Source organism: Mixophyes fleayi, chromosome 9, assembly GCF_038048845.1.
Source record: "Mixophyes fleayi isolate aMixFle1 chromosome 9, aMixFle1.hap1, whole genome shotgun sequence".
NCBI classification, from domain to species: Eukaryota; Metazoa; Chordata; class Amphibia; order Anura; family Limnodynastidae; genus Mixophyes; species Mixophyes fleayi.
Window position 1 is genome coordinate 59,112,806 of NC_134410.1, and position 27,246 is coordinate 59,140,051.

Genomic DNA, 27,246 nt, shown 5'->3' on the forward strand with positions numbered 1-27,246 from the left:
TGCTGCTCATGCCTATTACATAGGGAGAGTGCATCTTCTCTCTCTACACACACTGACCACTTTCACCCTCAACAGGGAAAATCAGAGCGAAACTTTATTCTTCATAATTGGAGTTATATCTTAAAAGGGCAACTGTCACCGAAATAATAAAGGAAATCAGTAAGAGACCCAGGGTTTGCTTTCCAATATCTGCAGTCGCATTTGAGCAAAAGTCATTTATTTATAAGTCACCTGTATGGATCTTTCACTTGTACACTATGCAAACACCAGAGCGCTAGTTTATTCATTCATTCATCATCCAGAACCATTCCAAGGGGTGGGAAATCTGCAATATCACCATCAATTTCTAGCCAAAGCTAAATTGGGGAAGGGTGCTACCACATCTTGTTTTTTCCCCCTCCTCTAACAGAGTCTGTTTTATCCTTTATAGTGATAATTAGCCCAAGGGGTTACCAGCATTGCCCTGAATAGCACTAGGGGTTTAAGAAATGAATGGGACCCAGAGTACCTTTCTGCCATTTTGTCTTGAAGGTCATCTTGTCACCTCAAACTTTCAGAAACTAAGCGAATACTATTCCTACCAAGCAAGAGAAGCTACGTACCCTTACATCTCTATTTATGTTGATAAACACAACAATAAGTCCTGAATGCAGCTCAAATTTTCCTTGTAAAATGTTCTACTGCTGCTCCACTCTGTCAGTCCCTACATTCAGCATCAGGCTCAGAGCCGGATTTACACCTCATGAGGCCCTAGGCAAGATATCGGTTTGGGCCCCCCCCTTCACACACACAGTGGCCCCTCACACACACATAATATATGCACACAGTGGCCCCTCACACACACACACACATACATACACATAATACACACACACACATAATATATGCACACAGTGGCCCCTCACACACACACACATAATACAAGCACACTGTGGCCCCTCACACACATAATACACGCACACAGTGGCCCCTCACACACACACACACACACACATACACACATAATACACGCACACAGTGGCCCCTCACACACACACATAATACAAACACACACAGAATACACACACACACACATACACACACACACACATAATACACACACACAGAATACACACACACACAGAAAATACACACACACACAGTGGCCCCTCACATACACACAATACACACACACAGTGGCCCCTCACACACACGTAATACATTTGGTCACCAAAACAGCTCTTATATCCATCAGGAAGAGCCAGAAATAATTTAATTTTAAATAAATCTGACCACTAGTAATAGAGAAATCAATAGAAAGAAAAAGAGGAGAATGATCCGACATCCCCCTAGCCCTATACTCCACCTTGCTCACCACTGGTATAAAAGAGAACAAGTTAAAAGCTCCAAATCTATTCTAGAAAATGCATTGTATGTCATAGAGAAGCATGAAAATTGAACAGTATCTGGGTTTCTCAGTCGCCAGATATCTATCAAACCTAATTTAATTATCAAAACAAAAAAGACTGAAGCTGACCGAGTACAATTATTTTTCTGCTCCCTCCATCTATCCAAGTTTTTGTTCATTACATTGTTAAAATCACCTAAGCAGATAATGGGAACCTTCTGAAACATTGCTATAAATTCACCACTTTTCTTTAGTACTTCACTACTAAAGTGGGGGTATATAAATTACTAAAAGAAGCAAAGGAGACCAATTAATGATAACTTTCATAAAGACGTATCTCCTCAAAACATCTATTTGCATTTTTTCCCTGAGTAAATATAAGCCTCTTATGAACAAGCACAGAAATCCTACGAGAATTAGTTGTATGTGTAGCATTGTAAGACTTACCTACCCAAGGTTTTTTGAAAGAACAAGTTCTCTGACCCACCAAATGTGTTTCCAAAAGACATAATATATCTGAATAATTTTCCTTAATTTGGCGCATAACCAAGGATTGTTTTACCTTATCATTTAAACCCCTTATGTTCCACAAAAGGAATTTCAGCTCCTTATTTACTGAATTAGCCATAAACAAAACACTTAAGAAGTTTGAACCATAACAACTGAGCCCGCGAGTGCCCTACCAACAACATCACCCCTCACTTTCTTTAGATACATTACATTTTGTACCCCATTGAACTCATATACATTTGGACTATACATTTGTTACAACAAAAACAGACAAAATTTACAATTACTATCTAACACACTAGCAATATATTACACCCCCCTCTCTCTACTTCCCAACTTACCCTTTTGCATGCAGGAGCTGTGCACTCTTCACACATGGGACGGCACCTGTCATGTGGTGCACGTCCCATGTGACACAGAGGAGGGAGGGAGGAGACCAGCCACCACACTAGCCCCGTGTGGCCCCTCCCCCGACTTGCGGCACTCGACCCCCCCCCCACGAGTTGCGGGGGGTGGGGGGGCTGGGCCACAATTTATTTTTTTTAAAAAAAAAATTTTCACTTGTCCCCCCCAGCTGGGCCCCCGAGAGCCGCTAGGCCCTAGGCAGATGCCTAGGTTGCCTAGCAGTAAATCCGGCCCTGATCAGGCTGGTCCATCAGGATACCAGGGAAATTTCCAGAGGGCCCCGATACCTTACGACCCCTCCCACTACCGCAAAAAGCCTGTGCTCTACAAATGTAATCTATCCACAAACAATGCAGAAACCCAAGACACCCGGCTCTCTGCATCTGTAAGAGTTGCTGCTGTCTATGATTTTGCAACGCTGTATCTGTTGAGGAGTTGCCACCTGCAGTGGCTGAAGAAGCATGGATCCAGGAGCCTGATAGCAGGTTAATCATTCTGTACAGTTTCGCTCTCATAGAATCCAGGGGAGGGATGTTGGGGATGGAGTACTAATGTGACACACTATTGTTGGGGGGGGGGGGTTACTAACACTACACATTATTATTCGGGTGGGAAAGTACTGACTGACACTACACTACACACTATTATTGGGTGGGGGGAATAATGACACAAAACCACACACTATTATTGGCTTGGGGGAGTACTAACACTATACACTATTATTGGGGTGGGGGAAGTATTGACACTACACATTATCATTGGGGTGTGGGTGTACATTACACACTATGATTTGGGGGTACTAACACTATACTACACACTATTATTGGGATGGAGGAGTACTGACACTACACTCTTAGGGTGGGGTGAAGTACTAACTACACCTACACACTATTATTGGTGGGGGGGAGGGGGAGTACTAATACTACACTACACACTATTATTGGGGGAGGGGGGTGAGTATCAACACTACACTACATGCTATTATTGGGGGGGTGTATTAATACCACACACTATTATTGGAGGGATGCTGGGTCGGACTGGATACCAGGGTACTGAGTGCGCCCCACTGCATGAGGGTACCACTCTCTACCCTAGTGCCAATTAATCTATCAGTATGCTTTAAGACTGAAGGAGAACATACAAATTCTACACAGATAGGGCACTAGTTGGAATGTAACTAATGACCCCAGCACTGTGAGAAAGCAATATTGACCACTGTGCCACATAGTGCTAAAATTCCGTTGCGCGTTATATTCATGATAAGCATTGCCCTGTTATTCATGATGGAAATGGTCACAGTTGTCCTCACACGTCATTGCAAAGGAACCAGGGTGGGCCAGTGGTAGTGTGAAAAACCATGGAGATGATGGCTGTACCAGGTAAGTTATAAAATCTGCTGTATGAGAACTTTTATTGTTCATGTTATAACGAGAATAGATTGGTTTAATCATGCCATTGTAAGCAGTGGACATAGATTGTACTCATATTCTTGTAATTAATGGGGGGAGGGGGGGCACTGGCTTATTTATTATATGTGAATAATATTCATTTAATGTCAGGGCTTGCTGGGGGAACGAGGCCTATTTATTAAAAGTGGGTGTAAAATAAATGTCAGGCTGGTTTTGGGGGAGGGAGGCCTCCAGGGATGTCTTCTTACTAGACTTTCCATATTTTTTGTACCTATCTTTTTTCCAAACAGGGCCCGATATTCCAGAGACGATATAAACAAAAACCTATCTTAGGACACAAGCAGCAGCAAGGAGTTAAAACCTCAAGAACAGGTAAGAGAGATTAGGACAGTCACTGACACTGGCAGAAGGAAAGGACAGTCACTCAGATGAGGTAACTGGGGCAGTGATTGCCCCCCCCCCTCTACTTGCTGGCAACGCCTCTCTGACACTGCCTACATTGGTTGCCCATATTTTGCTGAATCCAATATAAAACATACAAAGCCATCGCCAAAACTGCACCACCATACATCTCTTCACTTGTTTCAAAAAATCAACCAGCTCGACCGCTCTGCTACACATCGGCATCTTTCAACCATAAATAATTCAAAATAGGAGTGTTACAGCGCTGTGGTCATGGCCGGATTAAGGGGGGGGCACAGGGGGCACCTGCCCCGGGCCCCCCTCTCTCTGAGGGCCCCCCGCCGCCGACTACCCGCCGCCGGCCACACGCTGATCGGATCACCTGTCAGTTGGTGATCCGATTCTAGAGTGCTTCTCCGGCTGTGGGGCCCCCCTGACACAGGCGCTCCGCCCCCAAACAAAATTTGACAGCTGGCCTGAAGTACAGCAGCCGCGATGCTGCTGTACATCAGGCCATTCCAAGATGCCGGAGATTAAGCTGCTGCGCATGCGCAGCTCCTCCCATACCAAAAGAGACTGGGGTTGCAGTGCAGAACGTGGCTTCCAATGTAAGTCACATTGTCACTTGGAGTGTGTGTATTATGTGTGTATATGTATGTATGTATGTATGTATATATGTGTGTGTGTGTGTGTGTGTGTATATGTATGTATCTATATATGTATATATATGTTAGTTTATAGGCATACTTGCTGTCGTGTTTATTACAGTTGGGAAAAACGTACCCAACCCACTATCATATATTATTGTGTTTTTTGATTTTTCTTATGATTTATTTTAGATATACACTTGCAACAGGAGTTTAATAGAGGAGCAGACAAACTGCATGGTAATTTGTAATTTATTTAGTCTGACTTCACCTATCACAGTTGTTTTATTTGTGTTACCACTTCTTTTTTTACCAGGATCTTATCTTTTCTATGTGACATTTTACATTTTCACGAATAATGGAATATTAGATGCAAAATATATATATATGTATTGGCTTGAGTAATTACCTTAATAAAATAGAGGATCATATAACTTATAAGTTATAGAAACCTCTATTTTATTAATAATTATTAATCATTATATATATATATATATATATATATATATATATATATATATATATGTGTGTATGTATATATGTGTAGCCTAATTAAACCTTTAATATTTAATAGAAGAGGCAGGCCTCAATAATTACTAATAAAATAGAGGATCCCGTAACATAGTTGTTGTGTGTGTGTGTGTGTATATGTATATACATATATTATATATATATATATATATATATATATATATACACACACACACACACACACACACACACACACACACATATATGGCAATGATACCGCACATTAAAAAGAAAGAAACAGTGATAACATGTCAAAAAAATAAATAAATAAATATATATATATATATATATATATATATATATATATATATATGTTAAAACTGATGTCATTTTATCAGTGTTTCTTTTTTATTTTAATGTGCAGTATCAATGTTATTTTCTGGGGCGGGCTGGGACGGGGAGCTGGGGGGCATATGCCCGTTGGGCAGGGCAGGAAAAAATTACTATTTTGGTCCGGTTCCTGCACTGGTCCAAGTCTCTATTACTTGGTGGCTGGCCCCTCCTCTGAGACCAGCCACCTTCTATCATTGGTAGCGGATTCTTATGATCCATCCTCCCCTTCCCCTATGTGTAGCCTGCTATTGGTGTTACATGGGACGTGCACCACATGACAGGTGCCGTCCCATGTGTGAAGAGAAACAAGGTCATACAGCGAGCGGATAGAACAAAGTTAGTGGGGTTAGTATGTTAATAGAATGTGTGTGTGAGGGGGGTGGTATGTTAATATAATGTGTGTGTGTGTGAGGGGGGTAGTATGTTAATATAATGTGTGTGAGGGGGGTAGTATGTTAATATAATGGGTGAGGGAACGGGGTTCTTAATTTAATCTTGGATTGCAGGTGGATGCTAATTATTTAATAGATGCTATTTTATTTGTGGGATGATGGTGGGGCAATTTCATTTAATAGTGGGGGCTATCAGTTTAAGATGGGGTGATTGGACCTTTAAATTTAATGCTGGGGTGGTTTGGAAGCTCATAAATGAATGTGGGGCTGTTTGGGGAAAATTAGATATTTTTCTTAAATGTGAAACATGAATTATTTAATGCCGTGGATGGTTATGGAAAATGATTATATTTTTTAAATGTAAATGCCATTTAATTTATTGATAGGGCTGTTTCGAGGGAGGGAAATATGTTTATATATTAAATGGGAAATACTATTGATTTAATGCTAGTTTGGTTGAAATTTTCTAAATTTCATTTACCCATGTTTTTTTCCAAATAGGGCCCCCAACATTCCAGGATCCAGACAAGCAGCAACTAAAGAAACCAGCAGCCACAGGTAGTGACCGTGACAAGAACAGGTAGGAGAGAGCAGGACAGTCTGCCAACTGTCCTGAATCTGGTCGGGCAGTCCTGAATTTGGGTGACTGTCTCACATAGTCAGGATTGGGGCCGACATCAAGGACAGTTGGGAGGTATGTCCCCCTCCACACTGTACTGCTTTGTAAAGGCAGAGCTGCATGCACCTAACAGTAGTGCACACAGCATTGCCTGTGTATTTGCCTAAAATGATAACCATGTTACATCATAGGGGCCTCCCTGCCTAAAGTGCCCCGGGCCCCCCAGAGCCTTAATCCAGCTCTGGCTGTGGTAGTAATCACATAGGAGAAAATAACATTCCCTCCGATAATATAAATGGTACAAATATTCATAAGTAAAATAAAAAAGTATACTTAAATTTGAAGATGTGAAGATCTTTTCATTAAAAATTTTCCTCCAATATATGATGGTGTAACATAAAAATACAAAAAACACAACATAGTGTAATACAGTCACAAAAGTTGAAGTTGTGTAGTAAATGTGTAGCAAAACTTCAATCCTTTCTTCTTATGTGGATCCACTCACCAGATAGAAGATATAAGTGTGCTTTAATTTAGAAGTGAAAATAGATATCATATGGTGTCTTCACCCAATCTCTTATGTGAGTGCACTTACAAGATGGAGGGAAACAACAGGCCTGGGTTCAAATTTCTTTAGGGACCTCCCATATGGAAACTCAGGATTCTCTCTCAGGTATATTCCATAGGGTATATAGAAAGCAAAAAAACGGATCTAGCGTGATACCGTTTGTACTAAAGATGTTTATTACATAGACACATATATATAAAAATTAAAAAATATTACATAAAAACTGGACCATAATATCATGAGGGTCCCTACCAGATGAAGATGGAAAAACAGCTTGTAAAAAGTGTCCCCGGGATCCACTTCACTGGTATTTATTTGGTAAAGATGGTGTCCTCATGTATTCAAGGTCCAGTAGCCCTATACCCAACGCGTTTCAACCTTTCCAATTAGGTCTTTCTCAAGGATAGGGCTAATTCAAATGAGTTCCCTTTTATACAGGAAACTGTCATAGTCATAGTTCAAAGGTTACATGCATTTTACATCCACATTTTATCTAAACAGCAATATTTTCATTATTTTCATGGTGACATGGACTCTCTCCTCTAATTACGGGAGGATAGAAATGACGCGAGACGCCTGACACATATAATGTATTCTGTTCGTGTCAGACACTGTTCACGGGAGGTTAGGCACATGCGTAGTCCTCCCGGAAATACTGTTAGAACGCATATGCGTTTCATCTCTGGCAGATGGAACACAAACCGGAAGTGAGGGTTGGAATGCAAACGGCATCCACCCCACGAGAGTTTAGTGTTCTGGATATTTGATCAGCATTAAAGGAGGACCATGGAGATAAGTACAGACAGAGGGGGACAGATTAATAAGAATTCACTAGTTTGAAAATAGGATATTGATGTTCATTATTTTTTTGCCAAATCCATATATTTTTTGGCCAAATCCGTATATCTCTTTATTTCAATATATTTTATTTGGGAGATTTAGACTAATTAGGATTCCTTTTAACAAGGTGGTGTTATTTAAATGAAAATGATGCTGTTTTAATGAAAATATTGCTGTTTTGATAAAATGTGGATGTAAAATGCATGTAACCTTTGAACTATGACAGTTTCCTGTATAAAAGGGAACTCATTTGAATTAGCCCTATCCTTGAGAAAGACCTAATTGGAAAGGTTGAAACGCGTTGGGTATAGGGCTACTGGACCTTGAATACATGAGGACCCCATCTTTACCAACTAAATACCAGTGAAGTGGATCCCGGGGACACTTATTACAATCTGTTTTTCCATCTTCATCTGGTAGGGACCCTCATGATCTTATGGTCCAGTTTTTATGTAATGTTTTTTAATTTTTATATATATGTGTCTATGTAATAAACATCTTTAGTACAAACGGTATCACGCTAGATCCGTTTTTTTGCTTTCTATATACCCTATGGAATATGCCTGAGAGAGAATCCTGAGTTTCCATATGGGAGGTCCTTAAAGAAATTTGAACCCAGGCCTGTTGTTTCCCTCCATCTTGTAAGTGTACTCACATAAGAGAGTGGGTGAAGACACCATATGATATCTATTTTCACTTCTAAATTAAAGCACACTTATATCTTCTATCTGGTGAGTTGATCCACATAAGAAGAAAGGATTGAAGTTTTGCTACACATTTACTACACAACTTCAACTTTTGTGACTGTATTACACTATGTTGTGTTTTTTGTATTTTTATGTTACACCATCATATATTGGAGGAAAATTTTGAATGAAAAGATCTTCACATCTTCAAATTTAAGTATACTTTTTTATTTTACTTAAGAATATTTGTACCATTTATATTATCGGAGGGAATGTTATTTTCTCCTATGTGATTACTACCACAGCGCTGTAACACTCCTATTTTGAATTATTTATGCTATATATTGGGGAAGTTGTGTGATTTCCCTAGGTGTGTTTAGCAGCAGTGGGATAATAGCGCTATCCATCCCTTCTTGAACTATATATTTGCTAATCTTTCAACCATACTCATTACCATTCCATTATCATACCACTCCCATTAACAGTTACAGGACTTTTACGGGCTGAACCTGTGGAATTCCCTCCTTCATACAACACTTTCCTCTAGTCTCCAAACCGTTAAGCTTTTACAGAAAACTCACTTCTTCAGCCAAGCTTTTCAAACTCCAAAAGCTAAATAAAAAACACAGTGCTGACAGAAGGAAAAATCTATTTAATAGATTTACATAATTAAATGATACAAATGAATCATGATCATACACCAGGAAGAAATCATCTAAAACAGAGTGATTCTCCAAAACTAGATGTTTAATATATCAATACGCGAATACCATCATAAAAAGGCCCCACAGATGGAGCAGCAAAAACAAGAAAACAAAAATTAAATAATTTTATAGTGATTACCCAATGTAAACAGCCGATAATCAGTGCGCTCTGTAATTTTAGCACACTGCAGAATCAAACACATAACTCATAGAACACCTATCTGGCATTAGTTGGTAGAGCTATTGCAATTGTATAATATATGTGGGTTAATCACCATAATAGATAACTATTGTCCTAATAGTTGTTCTTAATCTTTGGTTCCTGAGATTAGGTCAATCCAGCCTATAGTTCCAGAAGCTCTACACCAGGCCTGTCCAACCTGCGGCCCTCCATCTGTTGTGAAACTACAAGCCCCAGCATGCTTTGCCAGTAGACAACCTGTTGATAGCTGGAAGGGCATGCTGAGACTTGTAGTTTCACAACATCTGGAGGGCCGCAGGTTGGACAGGCCTGCTCTACACAGTCTACTCAAACTTTAATTTTTTCTCTTTATATTCTCTAATATAGCCCCCATGAAACACTATCCCCATTGCAACCTGGCTGGACCTATATGCAATATGCATCTCTTAACCTTATGTATCTTAGGTCTATAAATTGTAAGCATGCAAGCAGGGCCTCTCTGTCGGTTAATACCCAGTTTTGTATTATTACTGTGTTTGTTCCCAGTTGTAAAGTGCTGCTAGATATGCTGGTATATAAAATATGGGCTGTTAATCTAGCTGCGAGAAAAAAAATCAGCGGAGAAATTACCATCGTAACGTAGTAACAGTAATAGAGTGCAACTGCATTGTTCTTTAGAAATGAATCTGCCCCTGAAAACTAGTAAATAAAAAAGGGAACATGATTACTTATTACTACTCATTGAGAAAATGTATTTTCAAATTCCAGTAGATTCACCTACAGCAAAAATATATCTGTCAGTTTTCTGTGTTAGTTTTGTTTTCTAAAAGTCTTTGTGAACTAATATTAGGATTAAGCTGGAAAGTTGGCACAGTCATTTCATCATTTTCTATTATTAAGTATCAACATGTATCATGGAGGTATGGAATCTAGGAGCCAGAAAGGTGTACGGTGCATTAACAGACACATATAAATGAAACATTCAAACTGATAGACACTACCTACTGTAGTTATAGTCTGCCAGACGTAGAGATGTGTCACATATTTTTGTACAATTGCAGGTTTCCACACTGCAGACAATTATCTAGTGATGAATGGTTCTCTGCCGTTTAGAACCATGTAACAATACCAGTAGTAGACTAGTGTATATAGAAACCGCAAATAAATAATCTGTCTTGTATATTGTGTGCTAAAAGCAGTTATATTTTGTTAATAGATTTTCCACCCTTTACAGCACATGCATGTTGTTTACTATCATTGTGCTTTATTGGTTGACACTGTTGTAGTGCAGTTATCAAACAACAACCAGTGGCAGTGGGCATTTTCTTTTACACTAGGAGAGTCTCTGTTCTTCTTCTGATTTCTATACTGGAGCCCCAAATATTAGGCAGGTAAAAGTAAAAATAAAAAAGTAGACAAAAGACACCTAAAAAGAAGTATTGCTATCACACTATTCATCATCATCATCATCATTTATTTATAGCGCCACTAATTCCGCAGCGCTGTACAGAGAACTCACTCACATCAGTCCCTTTCCCATTGGAGCTTACAGTCTAAATTCCCTAACTATTGAATTCAAATGATTAATTGAGATGCTATGAATATTGTATTTCTAAATGACTTCACTAATAGACACACAACCGTTATTGGCTCTATGAATGTGTAGAAGTCTAGTGAGGGAGACCAGAGCTATTCCGTTCAGGTCCTTGCTTCCACATCGCTGTACGCGGCATTCAAACTGTGTGTTGATGATCATGTGGGTTAACTTTACCCGCGATTCAATTTCATTTTTAGCGCTGTTTTTTTTCATGAAACGGTCCTCTCGCAGTCCAGTAGAAGGTCTATTGAAAGTATAGGATGTGTGAGAGGCAGCCGCGTTAAAAGCTATTCAATTGTTTTTTAATGCGGCGTGTTCAACAGGCAAATATGCTGTTTTATCTCGCACCTCTTTGGGGTGTGTTGAAAAAAAACAAACTCTGAAAAGTATTTGAAATCATGTAATAATGTGAAAAAAAAGTTAAACTTATGTTTATCACTAATGCCTAACATGTAAAAGTCGATTTTCTTGTGAAAAAATAATGAAATAAACATAAAAATAAATAAATACATAAAATCACTAATTAATTATATTTATGTATGTTTTTGGTACAAATATGAATGTAGTAATGTGTTTTGACATGGTATAGATGATTCTATGGTAAAAAATAGTTCAATTAAAAAATATGCTAAAGAAAGTACTGTTATGTAGATATCAATGTGTAATGCAATCTAATGTATGCAAAACCTTTTTTTTGTGTAATACATGACCGCGTTAAAACTCCTCTTCACTCCCCTAAAAACTCACAAACACAATGTTTAACGCGCAGGGGTAGCGTTCCCTCATTTTCAATTGAATTGCACGAGTTTTCGCGCTGCGCTAACTAAAAATGGTCGCTATTGCAGTTAAAAACCTGTGGGAGATTTGTTTTTTATTTTTACTCTGCGGGGGGAAAAAAAATAATTGCGGACAATTAATTGACCCCCCTTTGTCTGTATTACCCAGTTTGTTTGTTACTGTGTTTTTCCAAAATTGTAAAGCGCTACAGAATTTGCTGGCGCTATATATAAATAAATGATAGAAAGAGTGAAAAACACTCGTTTTCAATGCTGCACATATAACTGTCATCCCTAAACCTGGAAGAGCTGGATGTTTAAAGGCTAATGACACCTTTATAAGAAGTGTATATTTATGTATCCAACAAGGATTTGGTTGCATACCTGCAAATACAGTGATGGAGGATGACTGAATAACAAACAGATTATTCTTTTTGAGAAACTGTTGTTAGAGATCTGGTATTTTAAATATTATTTTACATGACCCATTTGTTTTTTTAGTACTTTCCAATAGTATCCAATAACTGCCTCTGTAAGAAACTAGGAACACAACATTGTGGATTATTCATTTAAAAAGAAACCAAGTCTGGCTGCAGTTAAGAATCTTAGCATATATAACTTGACAATGGTGAAATATAGCTGTCTGAAGGTATGAAATGTGCATGATCAATTCATAACTTATTAACTCAGATTGTTTTACAGCAAATGTAATGCACCACGTTACAGCTTCTTAGCCAATCATCTGCCACAATGTTGACTGAAGTTCACCAATATCAAGCTACACAGCAGACAACACCCTGGTGTTAACCTTTCAAAAAAGTGGTAGAAGAATGACAATTGTTGGAAGTCCTACACTCAGATAATCAGATGATGAACTCTAGAACATTCTCTGTCATTGTATCCCTATACCATCAATATGTAACTAGTTATAAACAAACTTGCACTTCTCAGAAGTTACAGTTGCCAAATGTTTCAGCTACAATATGAAAGATCTTTAAACCTAAGGTATTGTCACACATAAATCTGCATTATGGTCACTGTTCTCACCTGTTTTCCTCTTCCTTGCTGGTCTGAACTGAGCATGCACACACACCTGGTCTGCTCAATACTTCCTGCATCCTCTTGATTGGCTAATTGCCAAGCTCTGTCTATTTAAAGCACCTGTTTGTCTACCAAGTTGCCAGATCTGCAGGTCTACTCTCCTGGTCAGATGGCCTGTTCTCTGAGGTCTCCAGCACATCTATCTGCAGATAATCACAGCCTCTGTGTCTACTCCACTATCCTGTGGTAACGTTCCGCAGATTATTGCTACCTGTTCCCTGAGTCTCCAGCACATCTACCCCCAGATCATCACTACCAGTCTTCAGTATAACCTGTGTACTTGCCTGCTGTTCCTTAAACTCAGTACATTGGCTCTACCGTTGCCCTGGGAAACTGCCCCTTAGTCATTGAGTTACTTCTCATCCGTGCATCTTCAGTTATTATCTTGGTTCTCAATACAGCCTCACTCATCATTCCCTAAGAGGGCCGTGACCTGCGATCTGGGAGAAGCTAACTCCAAACTCCCATGTGGGAGTCTCTGGCGAACACCTTCCTCACCGTTAGAATCTGCGCCTCTCGGGAGGTAATATCACGTGATCCGCCTGTATGGGCAGTCCTCTGACCCTAACTCAGTGACAGATACAAGTTGACATCTTATAAAAAAAGCTCTTAATAACATCACCTATGCACCTCAGACTTTCTGTACATACGTCTATCTATCTATCTACACATATATACATCAATCAGCCACAACACTAAAACCACTGACAAGTGAATTGAATAACATTATTTCGATATAATGGCACCTGTCAAGGGATGGGATTAGAAACAGGAAGAATGAGCTTCTGTAAGGATCTGAGCAACTTTGACAAGGGTCAAATTGTGATGCTTAGAAGACTTGATCAGAGCATCTCCAAAACAGGTGGTCTTGTGGAATGTTACCAGTATGCAGTGGTTAGTACTTACCAAAAGTGGTTCAAGGAAGGACAACCAGCGAACCGGCGACAGGGTCATCGGTGCCCAAATTAATTGATGTGTGTGAGAAGCGAGGGCTAGCCCTTTTGGTCCAATCCCACAGGAGAGCTACTGTAGCACAAATTGCTGGAAAAACTAATGCTGGCTTTGATAGAAAGGTGTCAGAACACAGTTCATCGCAGCTTGCTGCATATGGGGCCGTGTAGCTGCAGACCAGTCAGTGTGCCCATGCTGTACCGTCCATTGCCGAAAGTGCCTATAATGGGCATGTGAGCACCAGAACTGGACCATGGAGCAATGGAAGAAGGTGGCTTGGTCTGATGTCTCACATTTTCTTTTACATCATGTGGACGGCCAGGTGTGTGAGCGTCGTTAACCTAGGGAAAACATGGCACCAGGATGCACTATGGGAAGAAGGCAAGCTGGCTGAGGCAGTGTGATGCTCAGGACAATGTTCTGCTGAGAAAGCTTGGGTCCTGGCATTCATGTGGATGTTACCTTGACACATACCACCTACCTAAATATTGTTGTAGACCAAGCACACCTCTCTATGGCAACAGTATTCCCCGATGGCAGTGGCCTCTTTCAGCAGGATAATGCGCCCTGCACAAATTGTTCAGGAATGGTTTGAGGAACATGACAAAAATTTCAAGGTGTTGACTTGGCCTCTAAATTCCCCAGCTCTCAATCCAATACAGCATCTGTGAGAGGTGCTGGAAAAACAAGTCTTATCCATGGAGCCACACGTCACAACTTTCAGGACTTAAAGGATCTGCTGCTAACGTCTTGTTGACAGACACAACAGGATACCTTCAGAGGTCTTGAAGAGTCCATGCCTCGATGGGTCAGGGACCTACACAATATTAGGCAGGTGGTTTTAATGTTGTGGCATATATATATATATATATATATATATATATATATATATATATATATATATATATATATATTTACACACAAACAATGTTCTGTATATACATATTGTACAGGGCATGCTATATATACAGGAAATCCCCATGCTTGTTGCAATACTTTCTTTCAATTTCTTTATTAAATGTCAATGATTATTTCATATTTAGAAAAAAAAAACATGCACAAGCAGAATTTATATATAGGTACCACAAGGAAAAACAGACATTATACAGTAGCATGACCTATTTATTACAGTGTACAGAAAGTGGGCCAGTGTAATAAATATATTCAGGAAATCCCTGTGACTTGAACTTCAACTTACTTGGGAAAAGGTTACCAAAAATTGAAGCTATCAGCTTAGAGCCATATTTACAAGGACCAGTGCTGTTTTAGGTCAATTTAGAACAGGATGCTCTTAGTGACAAAATATCTTCTGTAAAAAAGTGAACCAGTGCAATGAGCAGAAAACTGTAGCCAGTCTTTAGAGCACACCTACAAGGCCAGAGCAATACTGTATTCACTGGAACGCTTGCTGAAGTAAATGCTGTGGTTCCCCTAAATGGGAGTGGAGCTTTCGCTGCAATAATAGCAGTGTGTGAAGAGTTGTAAAGGTCTGTAACCCGCTGTGTTGGATACTCATGTAAGAAAATTACAGAAACACTCCCAACTATTTTTGCATAGCCCCCTATTTACAGTTAGACTTTATAGAAAAATGACCTATTCTCAAAAATAATTTAGTATAGTCTTTTCTTGTACAGTATAATTACAGGATTGACTCATTCAAAATATATAGTTTCTACCATTTTACTTAACATCTGGGCCTCTCCGAGGAATGTCATGGTTATCATCATCAACATTTTATTTATATAGAGACAAACATAGTCTTCAACGCTGTATAATCGAGGAACATTATTCAACCCTATCATCCTCTGCACCAGTAGAATTTAGAAAATCACTTTCTTAACCCAGGCACAAACCAGGGCCAGTTTAGTCAGAAACCAATTACATTACAAAATGCTTTTGCCGTGTAGAAAACCACACTAACACTTTGAACGAATAAAAGGCAAGTCACCAGAACTGCAAGGCAGGAATGCTTAACATGGAGCCAGTTTGCTAGGTGTGTTGTTTTCACATACCCATACAAAATGGCAACTAATTAATAAATATATTGATACAAATAAAGGTTCTCTAGTGCTCATTGAATAACATTGCATTTAGGTGCTAAATACGCACTACACCATAGTGACCAACCAGACACTTTCATTGCATAACTTGCACAAGACAGATTGCAGATTGGTTACATGGTTCAATGTAAAGTATGCACCTAAATGCAATGGATACATTTTGAACATCTTTGAACAGTTTTAGAAAGTAAATAGTTACATATTGTTTTCTTTAAAACAACCTGTGTTTCATAGAAGATTTTAAAATATGAGTACAGCTCCCGAATTCTGCTTAAGTCTTGGACCTAATTGCAACAATAATTTTCTCTTTATCTCCCATGTCTTGTTATGGACTATGACTACAGTTGCTGATGATGATCAATTCTATGATGAACTATGTGCCAAGTGTTGAAACTGTTTGCTTTGTTTGTTCTCAAATATGCTGTTTTGATTCTTTTTACATGACCATTTATATTATTTTTGACATGCTTTAATAATAATAAAAGGGGGGGGGGGGTATGATTACAGGATCACATTAGACATTCTGTTTCTAAACATTTCAAACAGCATCACCAGTCCAATGCCCAATTTCTGTCCTGTAGGACTATTGTACATGTCAAGGGAAAGGTAATGTGATCTCCCAAAGGAATGGTCCTGAGGGACATGCTCTGGATTCACAAGCTCCAGACCCTCCACCTTTATGAACTATGAAATTGCTCCATTTTTATAATATGACCCCATTATGGCTAACTTCTTATTTCATTGTTGGTGTTAATAACTCCATATAAATATAATCCCTTTAATTAATTGGTTTGATTAGATGTAATTATGGATTTTTTTAAGAAAACCCCCCCCTCCTCCACAGTAATAGCTTTTTCAAGTAACAGTAAACTTTGTTTCTCTAGCAGCAGCACACACCACTGTGATGAAGTCACATGACGAAACATGTGGAGAAGGAGTGCCGCTACTCTCGCAACAACAATATTGATAACTTTACTGCTCTTCTGCTATTCTTTTCCCTGCTTCTTCCAAAGACTCCCAAATAGGAATCCTACTTGAGATCACCAGGAGTGGACCCTTATCATTCCTAGTGTATACAAACAAGCTGTTTACAATTGTATTATGTATTATTATGTTTCTTTAATACAAAATCTATTTTATAAATATACTGAACTAATCTCGTCCCTTGTTATAACACTGCTTTAGGTTAACTGAACCATACAATTTACATAATTGATGATCCTATACCTAAGACCGGGGAAGACTTTTGAGGTCCTTCATTTTCATAAACCAGTTCTAGTGCTACTGAACCAACCAACTTCCATGGTTTCCCATACCAGAGACTGGGTAAAACGCCTCTGATGCCCTGCAACGATCATTATCAAGTACAGCCTATGCTACATGCACTAATTGTGAATATCGATTACATTGCTCTCTTACTATTTCACCAGGAAATGAGGAAACCCACAAAAACAGGGAGAGAAAATACAAACAACACGTAGAGGGCCCTAGTTCAGAACTGTGAGACAGCAATACGAACCACTGTGCCACCATGCTATTCTACATTTTATATTTACTATGTAAACATGTAGCTCTCTTCAAATGTAAAACATTTTAAAAATTGCTTTTGACACTCATTTTTGGTATGTACCTGTAACATTTTCCCATTTTCCCTCTTTACCTTCCCCACCCCCTCTCATGCATATATCTATGATTAAAAGGAGATATTACATTATTTTGTATTTCAAATATTTATATTGTATATTTTTATACATGAATCTTTAATATAGTTTAAAAAAAAAAAGCAAAATAACGTACAAGTCTAAACCAGATGTGTTCTAAAAGGAAATGAAAGCTAGTTTACTAATACTTCTCCTACGGTTTTCCCAACCTTTAGTTTACACACCTAATTTTATTAAAACAATACAAGAATGTTTGTCTCTACCTGGTATTTCTATCAGTTCAAGTAAGCATTACAATTCAACTTATCCATGCACTCAAATAGTTCTTCCATACCCTTTCCATGGCAATACTTACATTTCCTAATTACTTCCGCATCACTGCTATTGTCCTTCTAATCTCAGGCTCTCTTCTGCACCCGAGCAGGAAATAAACCAAAAGCTTGATGTAAAACTATGCATTCCATTGGTTCTCATGGTGGCCTGGGTGTTCCACACATTCACAATTACTTTACATACCCAGCAAAAATTGTACCTACTAGTACAAAAAGTTGGGTTAGCACAATGGTTCCCAAACTTTTTCAGTTTGTGACACCCTTAGAGTCTCCATAATTTTTTCAAGGCACCCCTCCAAAATAATTACCGAGCAGTACCGTTTTATAAGTAGTTGGGTCAAAATAAGGTAATGAGTATTTAAGTCATGACAGAAATACTTAGTAAGTTGTTTGCAAAAATAATACACATAAATCCAAGGGAAAAGAATATTTTTATATATGTTTTTCAATTATATTTACCATATTAGAATAGTTTACAGTTAATAAGACCAAACAAAATAAAACAACATCATGAAGGGGCACAGTGATCTTCACTGTGCCCCCCTTCATCCACACACTCTGTGCCCTCTTTCATCCAAAAACTCTGTGCCCTCCTTCATACACACACTCTGCTGATTTCCTTTGTCTCTTTGTAGAGGTCAGTACTTCCTGGTTTGGGCAGTCATATGATCGAGGTTGTGAGATAACATATTCAAACCTGCAGAGTATATAAGTTTACTCTGACAATGCAGCTTTGTCAGAGCAAAAGGTATTCATACCAAGACTGACTCCCTGTTATGCTTAATTGCTGCTTTCCTTGTGATTGTCCTTGCTTGTTTTGACCACTCTTTCTCAGAACCTGATTATGTACTGAATTATTGCCTGTGTACCAAATCCCGGCCTCTTATTGGACTTCCCTTCTGCATACTTATTTTGTACCTCGCTATGGCCAGTGTACCTGCTTTCGGACTTCCCTTTCTCTCTGCTTTGCTGCGCCTAGTGGCTGATCAGATGGCCGTGACCTGAGTGTTCCAGGCCGCAAAAGTCCAGACCTGCCTTGGGGGAGGGGAGTTTTTGGTGAAGACCAGGGGACCCGTTAGACTTCATGCCTGTTTGGCTAACAGGTATATATATATATATATCCATCACCCCAGGGCTCACTTCGTTACAGACGAGACAAATGTCACATCTACCTTGAGAGTCAATTTGGACTATGTCTAATAGAAAAAGATGTGCTTATTAAAGAACAGATACACCCCTAGCATTGGAGGTGTAGGTGGCATCAGACGTGTGGTTGATTTGATTTAGTTTTCTCTTCCGTTCATTCACTTTGCACCTTGTTAATTGATAAACATAAACTATTAACTCTTCTTATCATCCTGTACGCCAAGGGGACCTCTACTTTTGTTTTATCTCTATCTAAGGGTTGGGACTTGCAGATAACGTCTGCAATGGTTAAAACCATTTATTTCTATTTACACAGATTTGTATCTATTATGCGTAGGTTTATACCAGTTATGCTTATTGTTTATTCAAAGCTTAAACAAACACTAGTGAAATAGTCATAAAAGATTATCTGAAAACTCAAGGGAAGGGAACAGTGCCATAAACATTTTAAGAATCTTGAGCTGAAAGGCAGGCCAATTCTGACATGGAGAGTTCTTTAGTAAAGTAGGCCAGGCCTATGTGAGAGGAGAACCCATAAGTAGCACAGCAACAACATTCCTTCCAAAGATAAGCTCCTCTACCTTGTGTTTCTGACAGATTCTAGTTTGTCCACCAACCATGCTGGTCTGCCTTTTAGTCTTACCAATGCTGGAATGGATCAAACCTGTTCTAATTGAACCGTTCATACTTCAAAAAAGGTGCACTCTAGCTTAGCAACGCAAGTTGAAGTTTGCCAGAGATGTTGTCCTGAATGACTTCTTTTAACTTAATGGTTTCAACATAGTCTTTTACTAATACATGAATGTTTTAAAATCTGCCTTCAGTGTGCAGAAGGCATAGATTAGGGCATGGTTATATGTATGAACAATGGATGAATGTGTTCTGAACCCAAAGCAGACACATAAAGCTGGGTACACACCTATGCAATTATTGTGCAGATTACACACTCACGTTCACACTCAATAAGCAACTGCTTGTTCCGATATTGAGAGAGAGTGTACGCTACCATGATCATGTTTATCATACCACAACACATTGTTTTATTTAGTTTTAGAAACTTTGAAAAAACCAGAATCAATGAAGGAACGATGTCGGGAAGATTTGGAGGTATGTACGTACTCAAGTCCGTCTGTCCAATACTTCTGCCGATAGATCCTCCAACAGCATTGCCTTTGTGAGCATGCATATTTAAGTCTATATCGTTGTATTCTACGTGCTATGTTGTGTAAATGTACAATGTAAGCATATTGAAATACAGTGCTGTTTTCATAGTGAATCAACAGCAAACGTTCTTTACATGCTCTATATTTCATCCATTTGTTCCTGTATCCAAGTGTATACAACATGAATTGTAAAACACATGTACAAAAATACATATACCCAAATAAAGTCCCATTTATTTACTGATGTGCAAATTTCTTAAATGTTGTTTAATCTACCTGCATGTATTGTTATTTTTCCAGTGCTACAGTCTTACCATATATATATATATATATATATATATATATATATATGGAAGCCTGTTTAGCATCTGTACTACACCACGTGTCAAATGTCTTTGCCTTTATTGCAGGCGTATCAAGGAACTCCATCAAATTAACCAGAATTTTCTTTCAAATACTTTTATTTTCCAAGATATTTTTTTAATTGGCTTTGAAACGTCTTCACAATATAAAATCCAATGACTGATACAAAACAAGATATATTTATGAACTATTCACAAGATCTCAATAATCAAAGCTATACAGCATCCAGATAGTTATTTTTAATTTTAATAAAATCCATTTAACAAAACGCATATATATATGACCATTTCAAGTACACATGTTGTACACAGGGTAACATTTTTGTGGCTCTATAAATTTGTTTTTAAAATTACATATACATATGACATATACATATAATCATAAATGTATGTTGTATAGAAAAGTCTGAAGTTGTGAGGTGCTTAACAAATTCCTATACACTCTTCAAACAGAGAAGACTATAAATACAAAAAAGGAAAATAAGATCTATTTAAGAATACTGACAATTTATTTTGAGCTGGCTAAAGCCTTAAAGCAGTATTTCCTCATACAAGTGATATAAATCAAATTTTGTTTCCATAGTTGAGCAAATATTTGTTCACATCATTATCATTTCCCCTCAATACGTTGAGATATTCATGCAGATTTGTCAATCTTTTCGACCCTTCCTTTTCTGCTTCCAAAACTTTCACCTGAAATGAAGATATCTATGTGATATCTCTTGGGTTTGTTCTGGTATACTGTTGATGGTCCATACCAACTGTAGTGAAATGTAGATGTTATATATTGACATACAGGCGCAGGGTACACATCATGACATTTTACTTGTTTATGATTACTTATCTTCTTTGGCTTCCTCTTTTATTTTCACATTGGCTATGGCTTTTGCACTGTTTATTTTTCTCCTGATGTAATAGTTGATCATGCATTCTTCTTGCAAGAATCATTACTGGCATTGTTAATGACATCATAAACAAGTTTCTCCCAAGTTTGAATACTCACTTTTTTTAATATTTCTTTAACTTCCCTTGTTCCTTGTTTTTAAGATTAAACCATCTGTAACTTGTTTCTTCTTTTTCTCAGTTTGTCCCTTATACATATGAATCAATCATTGCATTATTATTTCTTTTCTGTATTATATTTTTTTGTAACTTTTTTTAAGCAATTGTAGTCATGCTGGTCAAGTGAACCTTCTTAAAATATGTGAAAGAAATAAAATGATCACAAATGTTTTAAATATTTCAGTATTAACGTACTGTGTCAATGTACATAATATACATCAAAGGGATAGTCTAATGAGATAAATTAAAAGTAATGAACAGGCCTAGATAGTTCTCATTTTCATTATTTTAACAAACAGTTCAAAGTGAGCTCTTGTAGCAGATGATCCCATCATGATCCCCAACTAAAACGTTGAGTACTTATTAACAACAGTATGAACAATTTTTGAGAATTTTTTTTTTAAAAAACCACACGCCTTCCACGCCGCACCACAACTCCATTCATACTGCAGATAGAAGTACTTTACTTTCTTATCAGACATTTGAGTAGAAGAGAGAAGAACTGAGGGAAAAGAGGATATAGATTATAAAAGAGCACTGAGGGCCAGTTATGGCTGTTGAGTGTGTGTATACAAACTCACTGTCTCTCACAGAAACAATTTTACCAAAGATAGAGCATAACGACAGGGAGCCTTTTCACATTTACTATACTGCACGCAATACAATTAAAGAAGCATGTAAAAGATGCAGCACGTTTTAAAGGCAAACTGAGAACAGAAATCTGCCGTTTTTTCACAACTACATGCTATGCTGAAACACTTAAACTGTACACATATGTACTTTGCTTATGCACCAATTATTCAATGTAGGAGCTGCAAGGCCAACATTTTACAAATCATAGTTTATGTGAACCAAGAAAAATGCTGTAGAAGGATGATAATAATACTACATATTATTTCTTAAGTGCCAGGACATTGATCTAGTTATAAACCCTTTCAGATATTGCTCACCAAGTACTGGCATATTTCTGTGTCCTAAGCAACTGTTTTTAGAGCTTATCTTAAAACAACACAAAAGAGGTTGCAGGACACAAACACGCCTTCTCTAAAAAGAAACATCTCAACAGCCAAGAGTTAACAAAAGCCCTAGATACATTTGTTTAATTAAGTTGAATAAATTAATTTGTAATTCAACCCTGAAATATTTCTTCAATCTAAAAGAGGTGCAACTACTTACGCTACTGATAAAGTTCCAAATATAACTTCTGTAACTGCCAATGACTGTTCTCCTTTGTTTATTTACTATTCTGTTGTTTATTTACTATTCTTATTTGTATCATTTGTTTAATGTCACGTACGTTAAAGGGTTGTACACCCATGTCTTCTACAGGGTCACTGTACAGGGCTTAAATATATTACAGGCAGCTCTGTCACTAATGATCATCATAATTGCGGATAGAGCCAAGCCCTTCAACAACACTGAAACACCAATATAGTGATAAAAGAGGTAGAAAAAGAAGGAGTGAGCTGGTAAAATTGTTATTTTGACGAGTAGGGGTTACCATGAGTGTCTCAATATTTTGTCTGACAAAATACAGTTTATATAAAACCTTTAAGAATACCCTACTTAAGCTTTCAATGGCCATCTAAGCAATTTTAGAAAAAGGCCCGAAATTTATGAAAATTGACCAATGAATATAATCTCCCTCCTTCATAAAGAACTACCATCATAATTAGATAATTTGACATAGCAAATGGGAGCCACATTTTGTATTAGTAACCGGTGACATAAAATCTTCATTTTCTGTACTGAGGCTGTTCTATGATCCTGAAGACAGCACAGCCTTCATGAAGACCATATGTCCTTTTTTAATGGAATGTATCTTTAGTTTCTGGGCCACAATTACTTTAAATATAAAGGAAACCATTTTTTTTTTTTAGCAACACTTAGGAGTTGCAATCGGAAAGTTGGTGTCTCCCAGGCTAGTGAACCCTTTTAAAGGGCTTATAGGAAAAAGTTTCTCATTTGGTCTGATAACCGTTTATCCACTTTTTCTATATAAATGGGAATAGGTCATTGATGCTTTCTTTTTATCTGGGTTGGAAACCATATATTTGTCAGAAAGCAATGTCCCTCTAGAGTACTATATTCACCATCATAGTTTTATACTACCTGCCACAGAGTACCTAACTCCCAAAAATACAATGTGTCACAACCAAGGGGACAGAGGACAGTAATATCATATAGGAATCCATTAGTATATTGTATGGTGTCGATTAAACATCTTACAGTATTGAGCTTACTAGATGGTAGGAGTAACAACTTAAGGGTATAAAAGGAGACCTTTATATTTATTAACCTAAATGTAAATATGTCTTATATTCCAAAGTGGGCAAGGAAATGAAACATTAAAATATTTTTGTGTATAAATACTGTATTTATAGTTTGTTGGGGAAAATATTACAGTACTTGTTAGATACATACAAAATGTATGTAACTTATGCAAAGCCAAATGCAGGCCGAAAAAATCTGCTTTTCTTTACTGCGCATGTGCAACTATAACAGGAGACCGGCAGCATGGTACCCACAAATCTTGAATTCCCTATGGATATTAGGCCTACAAAAAACATGCAGGGAGGCAAATCAGCAACATGCTGAATAACACTGGATCACTTCCTCTCCGATGGACTACTGTGGAGCTACAAGTACCAGCAAGTCCATGCCTGTCAGAGCATTCTGGGACTTGTGGAACTAGATTATCTTTTTATTATTTAGTATTTTAACACTCTAAAGTAGAGATGAGCGCACTCGGATTTCCTGAATCCGAGCCCACCCGAACGTTGCTGATCCGAGTCGGATCCGAGACAGATCCAAGTATTGGCGCCAAATGAAAACTTGAAACCGAGGCTCCGAGTCATAATCCCGTTGTCGGATCTCGCGATACTCGGAACCTATAAATTCCCCGCTAGTCGCCGCCATCTTCACTCGGGCATTGATCAGGGTAGAGGGAGGGTGTGTTAGGTGGTCCTCTGTTCTGGTAGATCTCGTGCTGTGCTGTTTAGTTCTGTGCTGTGCTGTGTTCTGTTCTGCAGTATCAGTCCAGTGATACTGTGTGCTGTGCTCTGTTAATTTTGAGTTCAGTGGTGCTGCTGGGTCCTGTGCTGTGTCCTGTTCAGTCCAGTCGTGCTGTGTACTGTGGTCTGTGCATCTAAGGGCATAGTTATTTCCCCATTATTCCCAAGTGTTTAAAAAATACAAAAAAAATTATAAAAAAAAAAATACAAAAAAATAATTACATTTTTTTTTAATTACAAAAAAATTTGCCAAACCAATCCTGCAGTATAAGCCCATTGGTACTGCAATATTACCAAGTTCACACATTCAGCAGTAAAAGTCCAGTGGTACTGCTGCAATATTACAAAGTTCACACATTCTGCAGTATCAGTCCAGTGGTGCTGTGTGCTGTGCTCTGTCAATTTTGAGTTCAGTGGTGCTGCTGGGTCCTGTGTGCTGGGTCCTGTGTGCTGTGTCCTGTTCAGTCCAGTGGTCCTGTGTCCCGTGCTTCTAAGGGCATAGTTATTTCCCCAATATTGTTAATAAAAAAAAATATATACAAAACACCACCAAATAGACATGTCAGACAGTCCATATTGTCCATATTCACAACGTTGAAAAAATGATGTTTATAAAAATGAATAATCAATTCCTCAATGAAGTACAGCACTGCCCTCCAGATAGTACAGAGGGACCTGTGGTTGTGGAGTCCAGCGGGGACGAATTGATAATGTGTGAGGAGGAGGAAGTACACACTGTAGGGGGAGAGGAATCAGAGGTTGAGGATGAGGACGACATCTTTCCTCAGTAGAGCCTGTTTAGTTTGTACAGGGAGAGATGAATTGTTTTTTTGGTGTGGGGGCCCAAACAAACCAATCATTTCAGCCACAGTTGTTTGGTAGGCCCTGTCGCTGAAATGATTGGTTTGTTAAAGTGTGCATGTCCTATTTCAACAACATAAGGGTGGGTGGGAGGGCCCAAGGACAATTCCATCTTGCAACTATTTTTTGGGCATTATGTGACCATTCAACAGTCGTTTTGCCATGTTCAAAAAGTAAAAGAAAATGTCAACAAATTCAAAAAATGTAATCAAAAGTTAAATGCCCTGTCATTATTTAAAATAAGAGGGTTTGACGTGCTAAAATTAGTGTAGTGTTAATATGTTATAAACACTACACTTGGAACTTGGAGGAGGTATTGTCGCCCCGGTAACAAATTTAGTACCGGGGCCACCCCACTACACAGTCCAGATTTTTTTTTTTGGAAATTCAGAGCCGTGGAGGTTTTTTTTATTAATTATATTGTGGTGACCACTCCTCTACGCAGTCCAGTTACATTTTTTGGTGCGATTAAGACCAGTTGATGGTTTTCTTATTATATTGTGGTGACCCACTCCTCTACGCAGTCCAGATACATTTATTGGTGCGAATCATACAAGTTCAGGGTTTTTAAATTATATTGTGGTGACCTACTCCTCTACGCAGTCCAGATACATTTATTGGTGCAAATCATACAAGTTCAGGGTTTTTAAATTATATTGTGGTGACCCACTCCTCTACGCAGTCTAGGTACATTTTTTGGTGCGATTAAGACCAGTTGATGGTTTTCTTATTATATTGTGGGGACCACTCCACTACGCAGTCCAGAAAGATACCTCGTTGCAACGTTTTGGACTAATAACTATATTGTGAGGTGTTCAGAATACACTGTAAATTAGTGGAAATGCTTGTTAATGAATGTTATTGAGGTTAATAATAGCGTATGAGTGAAAATAAGCCCAAAAACTTGATTTTTGAACTTTTTATGCTTTTTTCAAAAAAAATCCGAATCCAAAACCTTAAATCCGAACCAAAACCTTTCGGCAGGTGTTTTGCGAAACAAATCCGAACCCAAAACATCGCGAAAATCCGAATCCAAAACACGAGACACCAAAAGTCGCCGGTGCACATCCCTACTCTAAAGATATGGCAGGTATCATATAGATAAGATATCTTAAGATATGTGCCACTCAACATACACATGTAAGGCACCAATTTTGCCAAACTAGGTTTACACCTACATTTAAGACTCAAAATTACAGCCGAGGCTGGCTACACACTACAGGGTTTTCAGCCGATTATCAGGCCACACACGATAACAGAGTGTTCGGCCCGATATCGTATTAGTGTCTACACTGCAATGATGAAGGACTATTATTCCAAAGCACATCGTATAGTTTTATTTGACTTTTAAAACTGAACTAAAATCTTGTTCAACGATGGAACATTGTTCCAATTCTTCAGGGTGTATGCACTCACGACCGATAGTGTCCATAGATCTCTATGGAGTGTGCAGAGTCACAATTTTATCAGCTGATGGTTATGACAGATGAAGAGCACAGATCTGAAGGTAAATCGTATAAAATGTGTTTAGTGTGTACACATGAAT

The 27,246-nt window shown here is 38.2% G+C and overlaps 1 protein-coding gene across 2 annotated transcripts in view; it reads right to left on the reverse strand.

The window, feature by feature from the left end:
• Positions 1-27,246, reverse strand: part of ZC3H12B (zinc finger CCCH-type containing 12B) — an 86,888-nt gene that overhangs the window by 27,005 nt on the left and 32,637 nt on the right. Inside the window, exon 1 of one of the 2 annotated variants that reach the window (XM_075184390.1) lies at positions 1-29. This exon is cut by the window's left edge and continues 211 nt beyond it. The exons of the other annotated variant lie outside the window; for it this stretch is intronic. The gene's annotated coding sequence lies outside the window, so the exon portion shown is untranslated. Of the gene's footprint in view, positions 30-27,246 lie in introns of those variants that run through there. 2 annotated transcript variants of the gene reach the window in all.